Below are 10103 nucleotides of genomic sequence, written 5' to 3' on the forward strand. Positions count from 1 at the left end.
AAAGTCCATGAGTGGCCGGTTCTGTCTCCAAATGGTTGAACCTGGTTACTTTGTGGATCCCACCTTAGATTGCTCGTTTGGGCCGTTTTTTGATGTTCTTCGAGTGCTTAATCTAATTGTGTGCGTGGTTCTTGATCATTTGTGAGAAAAAAAAAAAAAAAGCAAATTTCTTTCTGTTGACCAAAAGACCCTCAATTAATGGAGCAGAAAATCGAGAACACCCTTTAAAGACCACAGAATCACGTTGAAACCGGACGAAATTATTGCCCCTCAAAAAGTCAATATTTATGTTGAAATCGGACGAAAGTCACTTTTCAAAAGAAGCATTGATGCTTTATATGTATGTTATGATTTAAGGAATATGGGAAAGCGCCCCAAAAAAAAAAAAAAATCTTGTTCTCTTACACTTTTTCAAGTTCATATTTTTAGGTAGTATCCCACCGAGAAAACTAAACTTTCATCATTCAGAAGTCAGATTTTCTCCCATAACTATTGACAATTTTTAATTTGTTTCAGCCCGGGGACTGATTTCAGACAATTTAGGAATAAAAGTACATAGGCATGAATTTCACAAATTAAACTGAGTATTGGGATTGAGGGAGAGGCAAGTTCTTTTGTGTCCTTTTTTTTGTGTATATTATGTTGTTTAGTTTAGTGCCAAATATTGGTCCAAGATGTTAAAGCCACTCTTTCTAAGCAAAGATTCTAGGATTTAACTTTTATGCTATCTTTGAAGCACTCATGTAGTAAAATTTTGTAGTAACATTGTACTAAAATTAGTAAAGCCAGAAAATAAGAAGGAAACATAAGAGTTGTTTTATTTATTCTGTTTTCATAAATATAAATAATAGCACTAAAATAGTTTAATAGAAATTGGTTTTTTAGAGTTTGAACGTCTTGCCTTAAAACCACCCATTGAGAAATTAGTCACATATATGCACACCTTTTTTTCCTCAAAATACTCTTTTGTTTCTTCATTGCAAGTGTGGCAGTCCTGTTTGGATTGCTATTTTTATGATTTTTATATAAAAAAAATATATTATAGTAACTTGATATATGTGAGGCAAAAAAGTGGTTGAAAAATGTGTTTAAAAAAACTTTTTGATAGAAAACCATAATCTAAACACTTTTACAAGACAATTATAAATTTGATACCAATGTATGTTGGAGGGGTGGGCAAAAATGGTCCCTTTTAGTGTGTATTTTATGCAAAAAAAAAAAAAAATGTAGTCCCAAAGTTTGAAAGATGAACCAATCTGGACCCTTATATTTGGACACAATTAATCTAGTTCCTGATTTTCCCCAAATTTAATCATGGGTAGATTTCTATATGCTCCCATTGTGGTTTCACATTATACCACTTATTCCCTTTTGTTCAATAGTATTATTCAATTTCTCTATATTTTATTAAAAGTGAACAAAAAAAGATGTAAAAGCAATTCCAATTATATTAAGGGATAATTTTAGAAACCTTCCCTGAGGTTTCTAATGATTTCACTGGTCTCTCATGAGATTTGTAAAATTACACTTATCTCCCTTAGTAGAATGGTGGGCCCAGTTATATCACATTGGAAAAATTGCTCATATACCCTAAGACATTATGTCTTATAGAAACTAATATCTAATGATTGAGTAATTAGATCACTAATTAACTATAAGTAACTAATTAATGAAAATAATTGTTGAAATTTTCTTTAATGATGAATAGTGACTTGCAATTGTAAGATAAGGCCAATTGATATACCAGATGGTGATATTTTGTGATTGATAGAACTTGACAATAATTAAAATCTAGTTATACACAATGTGAGAAGAAGAGCTTTGGTAAAAGGAAAAACATATGGCAAAAGAAGATTGTTCATGGAGAAATTTTTTTTTGAAACTCTCAAAACTATAATAGTTATAAAGTAATTTCATGGAAATAAAGAAGAAATAAGGGAAAAGAAAGGCGAAATTTAAAATTTTTTTCTGTTCATAATCACAAGAATTATAGTAAAACCTAATGTTAAGAGTGATGACCGGTCTATTTTACTAAATCTTATGATCATTAGTATAGTTTTATTGTTTATTTGTGTTGTCTAATGTGTTGAATGTGAACTTTTTGAATAGTGAAATGTATGTATTAATTATTTCTAACTTTTAATTTTTTTATGCTTTTACTAATGCAACTTATATACATGTATAAGGGGTATTTATGGAATAAAAGTTTCATTTTTCTCCTTAAAGTATTTTTAAATGTTACGTTTTGTGATTTGGATTAATTTGTTACTAAAACATTAATCTCAAGGGAGGTTTGTACAATTTTACAAACCTCAAGGGAAGTAGTGATATTGTTAGAAACCTTAGGGGAGGTAGGGGAGGTTTCTGAATTTATCCCTCATATTAATTGATGCAAACATATTTCAAAAACTTGTGTGAGGCATGAAATATAGAATATCCACCCAACCCCACACTGATTTCACATTCGATCACGTGATCTTCCTATGATTTTAGGTAAAGTGGTTAGGATCTTGTTATATTTCATATTTAAATAAGAACTTAATTGAAATTTTAACGAATGCCGTTACTAGATGTGCTTTTTTTTGTTATATTACTAGATGTGCTTCGAATCAATTTTACATCTAAAACTACAGGGGATAAGTATATGTTAAAACATAACTAGTGGACTGATTATGTGGTCGAAGGCGAAACAAATGGGGGGTAAATAATAATTTACAATTCAATTCATGTAACACAAACCAACCCAACATGGTTGTAACTAGTGTTTAGCTAACTTGATAACTACTCTCGAATGGCACTTGTGAATTCTTAAAAAGGTGCTTACACCAAGGCTATTGATTGAATTAGGGACTAGATTCCTCTTTATTGTGTTGGAGAGAATTTCTCTATTACACTAATAAAATTAATTTAGAACTTTTATTTTTGAAAGTTAGCACCATTTATAATGTACTTCATCACTAGTAGTTATATACAAAAATTGGTTTGAACAACAAAGAATAGGTCAAAATCCTAACAAAATTTGTAATGATGAATAATAAGAGACTTAATATTTGAAACAAAAGTGAGCTTTTAGTCAATTCTCCAAAGATTAGGGACCAAACTCGCAATTCTCCCTTGCTTTTATAGTACTACAACTCCACAAGGGTTAGTGTTAAGCGAAGAGAAATTGTACGCAAATAAAAAGATTGATAAACGTCACAATCTTATCTGCACAAGGCAAAGCAAAGGTAATATTCATCCACAATTCAATTATGTAAACTGCGTTTGTCCTTGACGGGTCACCATTTTATTCCACGTCAACATGTCATGGTTAAAATCTAGAAACCTTCTATAGCCTTTATGCATTATCCAAAAAATATATATATAATTAGTAAAAAACAAAAAATTTACATTAACTAAAATTTCCTTTAGTGATTAACAAGATAGAGAGTGATTAAAAAAAATGAAAAAGATAGAGAGTGATTAAAACTCTCACAAAGTTTTACATAAATTGATCTCTCACGAACATCAAGGTCGATTCTTATATCACTGAAAGTATTCAACTCTCACAAATTTTTAATATCACCTAAATTGCTGAAATTTCAACAACTGCTTGAATCACAATACAGACATGCATAAGAGCCTTCTATTTGTTTCATAGCATGTGATTGGGTAATAGCAACAAAGTTATTCCTCAAACACTTCCCGGGGCACTGCTTTATTTTTCTTCAAGTTTTTCGATATTTATTTCTTTTTAAAGGCATTCTCCCATCATTTAGAGTCGATCGGATTTTAGAATTTCTAATAAGAAGAGATTCAAAGGGAGTTGAAAGTTACGCTCACTAGACAATTAGATTGAAGGGGGTAATAAAAATTCGTTGGAAGAAGTAACTGCATATTAAGCAATAATGTTTCAATGAAAATTTACAGCAAGCAGCGCTTCTCATATTGTTAAGCCTCAGAGACTTTGACTTGGCTGCCAAAAATCAGGCTCGGAAAGAATTACACACTTTTGGTCTATTACACTGACAAGTCAGCAATGGACAACGATGCAATGTCAGTCTTTTTTCTGATTTAAGATTTGAAGTTTCGATGTGACAGGTGTGGACTATTCGTTAAAACTAGTAATCTAGAGTGGAAAATAATCTCCAATTCATACATATACTAGAATTTTGATCCGTGTTATGCACATATTTATATTTTAATTCAAAAAAAAATGTATACATATACATTGAAGTACTTGATAGAGGATATGAAAAGGATTACAACTTTCAAAGAAGTTGTGCTTAACATGTTCAAAAAAATTACTTCGTGAGTACAAAATGGACTTTCTTGATTTTAACATCTTAAATTAATTGAAATCAAAATTTTTACCTATTGTCTATCAATATAAGATAAAATTTTGAATAAAATAATTTAATTTATAATAATTTACATGATAGAGCAATTGAAAACCTATTTATCAATAGTTGACGAAAGATATCATGTTATATTGACATATCAAAAATTATAATATAAAAACATAAATTATAACTAATTCATTTTTCTCGATTTTAGAAAAAAAATTTCGTCCATCTTGTACCCTTAAAATTGTTGAGTGCTTTATAGAATAGTGTTTTTCATGTAGTTTAATATAGATTACAAAAAAATCTTTGTAAAATACAAAAGCAATTTTTTAAACTATTAAAAACTATTACCCTTTCTGCCCTTTTTTATTTGCCAATTGACTATCCGCTGCCTCCTATGACTTTCGCAGGCCCTATTGCAATGTCATCCTTCCTATCGTTTTTTGCCATCTTTGTCATATTCGCGTAATTCCCTTATTTCTTCCCTATTTTCTTCGCCCAATCTTGTTATTCACTTTCTTTTTTCGACTTTTCTCATCATTCTTTAATTCCTCACCATTCTCTTCATCTCTGCCTCAAACTTCCTATTCTCATAACTTAATTTTTTATCCCGTTCCCCTTATCATTCTCCCAAACACTTGGATAGCCCCCAACCTCTATCCTGCATGGCCAACCTTCTCCATTCCCACTTCCTCTACGTCTCCCTTTTTCTTTTACCCATCCAATCAGAATAAAGTAATATCAAAGTTTTTCATTCTAGATATATTACGTTATAAAAAATCTAAAGTTTTCTTATACATTTATAAGAATTACATATATATAAATGTATATAACTGCTCTATGTGTGTTGAAATTTTCCTTTTGTAGTAATTGTGATTAGCATTTTTCACATCTATTGGTCTGAGAGTCCAAATTTTTTTTATTTTTATTCAAAATATAACTTAACATATTGTCAATGTTACACTATTGCAAAGTGAATTTGGTGAGTAAAATATAAAAATAAAAATTCAATATCAAGTATAAAACACCAAATTTAATTATTTTTCATATACATTTTGAATTGTATAATTTCAAAATTTAAAGGAGAAGTTGAATCCATATTCCATTGTTTTTTTTTTTTGGTAGAATTGGTGTTGTTTTTATTTTTTTTTTGTCAAAAATAAAGATTTCAAACAAAATTTTCCATATCCAAATGGTAGTAGTACTTTGTTAATTAGGGAGTGATTTCATAATTTAGGTTTCATGAATGGTATCATTCTTGAATTTTTAAATCCATGACCAATTAATATTATTTCCTTTTCATTTTCTATATAATTTGCCCTCTTAGTTAGAATTACGAAGTTGAAGACAAAATGTTATTATTTACTTTTTTACTTTTAGTTGTTTTGGTGATGTTTCCTTTTTATTTAGACTTACATTAATAGATTTCAAACCAAATTCCTATATAAGTGGAGCCACTTCTTATTTTTTAAATTCAAAAGGCATGAAAGGACATATAACAATTTTAAAAAAAAAATAAAATTCTATAAAAAAAACGAAGAGTTGGAAGCATTTTGATTTAACCATACTAAAAACTCCTTCTCAAATTTATATAGATATAGATTCTCAAATATAATTAAAAAATAAAAATAAAATAATTTCTACCACTATCCACTGCTGTCTAACACTATCACCACCCTCTCCCTCCTCTCTCCTCCCTCTTTCTCTTTCTCTTCATCCTGCCTCCTTCCTTCTCCTCCCTTCCCCTTCCCTCCTTCCTTCTCCTCCCTTTCCCTACCCTCCTCTCCTCTCCCTTCTTTCCCACTTGCAGAACCTTCTCCCTCTCTTATAAAAGGGTTGAGACCTTCGATAGCGACCATATCTCATCAGATAGGGTCGGTAGCAACTTAAGCATCTCATCGTAGAAAGGGGAGTGGTCTGGGTTAGGGTCACACTTGGATAAACCAAATTTTCAATAATTCAATGACCCAAATTATGCTATACCATCTCACCAAATGATGTGGTACAATATAGATCATTGGGTTTTTAAAAAACGGGTCTACCCAAGTTTTGACCCAAGGGTGAAAGGAGGGGAGGGAGGAGGAAGGAGGAGGAGAGAGCAGGAGAAGAGAGAAGAAGGGAAAGAGTGGTAGCGATGGTGGTGGGTGATTTTTATTTAATAATAAAAAAAACCCCCAAGAATTTTAAAATTTTAAAAACACCTCAACAAACAACTACAATATTTTTGTTATATACCACTACAATAAAGATGATGAAAACAGTTCCAAAAATACCTAATTCATATAGAATTTTTTTTAATTTCTCTTCCTCTCAACGTTCACAGTGGCCCGTCCTCCTCCTCCATCATCTCCTTTTTAATATTAATTGCCAATTACCAAACTTTCTCTTGACCTCTTTCACACAAACCCAAAAAGAGATCCATCGTGTTATTTGAAGTTTTTGATATGTCTTTATTCAAATATGTCTCTTTGATTTGTCACTTTGATCAATGGAATTGGAATTAGAGAAGGGATCTATGGAAAACTATAAATAACGACAGGTCAGGTAGGATGGTAGAATATCTTCTTGTTTTTTGCGATGTTTGTTATACCTGGGCATTTGAGCCCAGAAAATGTATGTCCATGAGTTCTAAATTTACTATCCCTTTAATCCATTTGATTTGGCATGTGTGACAAACTTTTAGCTGGAACAAGAGAGGGAGGTGCAAAAGCGATCATGTGTGCAAGAAACTTTTTAAGTTGATGATTCTTGACTGTATGTACTTTTTTTTTTTAATTATACATATGAAAACGTAGTGGACAAAAAGTCCCAGTGGTGATTTGATTTTTCCTAGAAAGAAAATCTCGGAACTATTTGGTGCATTTTTGTAGAGATATTATATTCATTGAGTGATTAGCTTTATAATTTCTTGACAGGTTTTTAAAACTTTTTAAGTTTTTTGAATGATTTATTAATCGAAGAATTTTTTATACAGTTTAGGAAATTTTTAGGAACAAGTTCACAAGTACGATAAGACTACTTTTTACTTGGCTTTCGAGTATATGGATACTAGCCTCAAAATTTTCCTCCAAACATTACAAACGATATTAGAAATTGGCTTTAAGTAGATGTGGTAACATATGTGACTTTCGATGTGCGAAGGTATTACAACCTGTCATGGCAATGGTGGTTTGCTGGGTAGAGATGCTTTATTTTGTTTTTAATTTTTGACTTTTTATTATAAAGTTGTTGAGTGTGTAATTCTTTGGCTCCTATTAGAACTAGATCTGAATTTTATGATTTAGGTATAGGAGTCCCATTATTTTTGATGGACCACGAACCAACGATGCTTGAAATAGCAGATTCTTAGACAATAATTAATTGTAAGCATGTAACGTAATGATTATCTTATTGTCTTAACTTTGTAAGTGTATAATTATTGATTATTTTATTGTGATTATAATTTTGGGCATGCCTCGCACTTTGTGCATAAATTATTGCAATACTTGTGGAGATGTGTTTGAAATGCTTTTAGTTAAAAATTGTGGTTAAAATAACCAATGAATGTAAGTATCAATATGTGGTTGAAATAACCAATGAAAGTAAGTATCAATACGACGTACTTCTATGGATTCTGAATTTTTTTGTGCCTCCCCTTCATATTAGAACCTAATTTCCAAGGATAAGTGATTAATTGTTAAAATGTTCATGTATGTAAAAAATTTTATCTCAAAATCTAAATAATTTTATATAATAGATATTTCATTTCGAACTGGATTGATAATCTGTTGAAATGTACAAAGAAAAAAAGAAAGAAAGAAAATATATGTTAGCTTGTCAATCTAATTTACATATAATATAATTGAGTGTTTAATAATTAATATATGTGAAAGAAAAGGAGAGAATCCATTAACGACTGTTAAAAATTACAACATTTTCTATATATGAAAGATTTGGGATTGCAGCTTGACCTGCAATTACATCACCACAACTCTGCTGGAGGGTTCCGAATTCCAAACTTATTTATTCAAAGTCAAAGGTTATCGGACCAGTGAGGCTGTTATTACCCAAGCCTAAATAGTCCAGACCTTCCAAATGAAACAATGACCTTGGAATGCTTCCAGTGAAGTTATTGCTGTTGAGGTCGATGTGATACACGAATGGGTAATTCATCCAACAGTCAGGAATTTCTCCTGATAGAGAATTCTCCCGAAGATCCAGATATTGAAGAACTTGATTTTCATTCTTCACTTCACACAAAATGTGAGAGATGCCTCCTGAAAATAAATAGTTGGAAATTAAGTTCTAAATATGTCAATCAATGATAAATTAATTGGGTGTGTAGGCAATTGAATGTGTTTGATTGTTGTGTGCATATAAACCTTTTAACAGTTTTAGAGATATTTGAACTTTTACCATAAAATTAATTTTGAGAAAGTTCCACGTGGACCAATGATGGGTTGAATAATCAAGAAGGACCAATGATGGGTTGAATATAATTTTGAATGTGCTCAAATATAATGCACATATAAACCCTTAACAACTTCAGAGATATTTGAACTCTTACCATGGATTTGATTGTGAGAAAGGTCTACGGTATCCAATGATAAGTTGAATAACCAAGGTGGAATGGTATCTAAAATTCCCGTGAATGACAAGTTCAAATACTGAAGGAATTTTTGTGATCGGATCCATGTAGGAAATTGGGGACCCAGCTTCCACGAACTCAATGCAAGTGTTTCAAATTGGGCACGAGGAGTCCAACTTGCACTTACTTTTAAGGTCAAAGAGTTTTCAGATGCATCAAAATACCTTAAAGCTGTCAGATTGTCTAAGTGACTCTCACTCATAATGCCTTCCATTAAATTGTTGTAAATACAAAGCTCTTCAAGTTTGGAAAGCTGCCCAAGACTTTCAGGAAGAGTTCCAGTGAGTTTGTTGTGAGATACATCCCAAAACTCCAAGGATGACAGTTTTCCTAAATTTGATGGAATTGAACCAGATAGAGCATTATCATTTAGCAAAAGGTGTTCGAGCTGGGTACATCTTCCTAAATTTGAAGGAATTGAGCCAGATAGAGCATTATCATTTAGCCAAAGTTCTTTGAGCTGGGCACATCTTCCTAAATTTGATGGAATTGAACCAGACAGAGCATTATTATGTAGCAAAAGGATTTCTAGCTTGGTACAGTTGCCAACTGCCCTTGGAATTGGACCATTCAAGTGATTACTGCCCGCATCAAGTGTAATCAAGTCCTTCGATGTGAATACTTCACTTGGTAAAGAGGAGCTAAGGTTGTTATGAAACAGATAAAGATATTGAAGGTTGGAAATGTTGGCAATAGAGCTTGGGATAGAACCTCGAAAGTGATTGTCGCCAAGAGCAAGTGAAATTAGGGAAGTTAGAGTGGACTAGGAGGAGTACACCGCGCGATACGCGGTGTAATTTTCAAGGTTGCCCAGAAATGCCCAATGATTCAAATTCAAATATTAAGTATGAAAAGTTACAAAAAGATGCACCAAAAACTTTGCCATTTTGTTTTTGTAGTTTTATTAAGCAGTGAATATGAATAATCTATTAAGGAAATGCAAGACAATACAATGAGTAGGCTACTAAGAGCATTAAGATGCTCCTTGCTTTTGCATAGAATGAAAATAGAAATAAAAAAAGACACATGCAATGGAGGAGAAAGGGAAAAAATATAGGTTGAAGAAATACAAACAGTGAGTTGTTAGTTCCTAAAAAAGGCACTTAATAGCTATAAGTTTGTTTTTTGTTGATAAAAATCACAAATCAAAG

Source organism: Coffea arabica, chromosome 1c, assembly GCF_036785885.1.
Source record: "Coffea arabica cultivar ET-39 chromosome 1c, Coffea Arabica ET-39 HiFi, whole genome shotgun sequence".
Taxonomy (NCBI): Eukaryota; Viridiplantae; Streptophyta; class Magnoliopsida; order Gentianales; family Rubiaceae; genus Coffea; species Coffea arabica.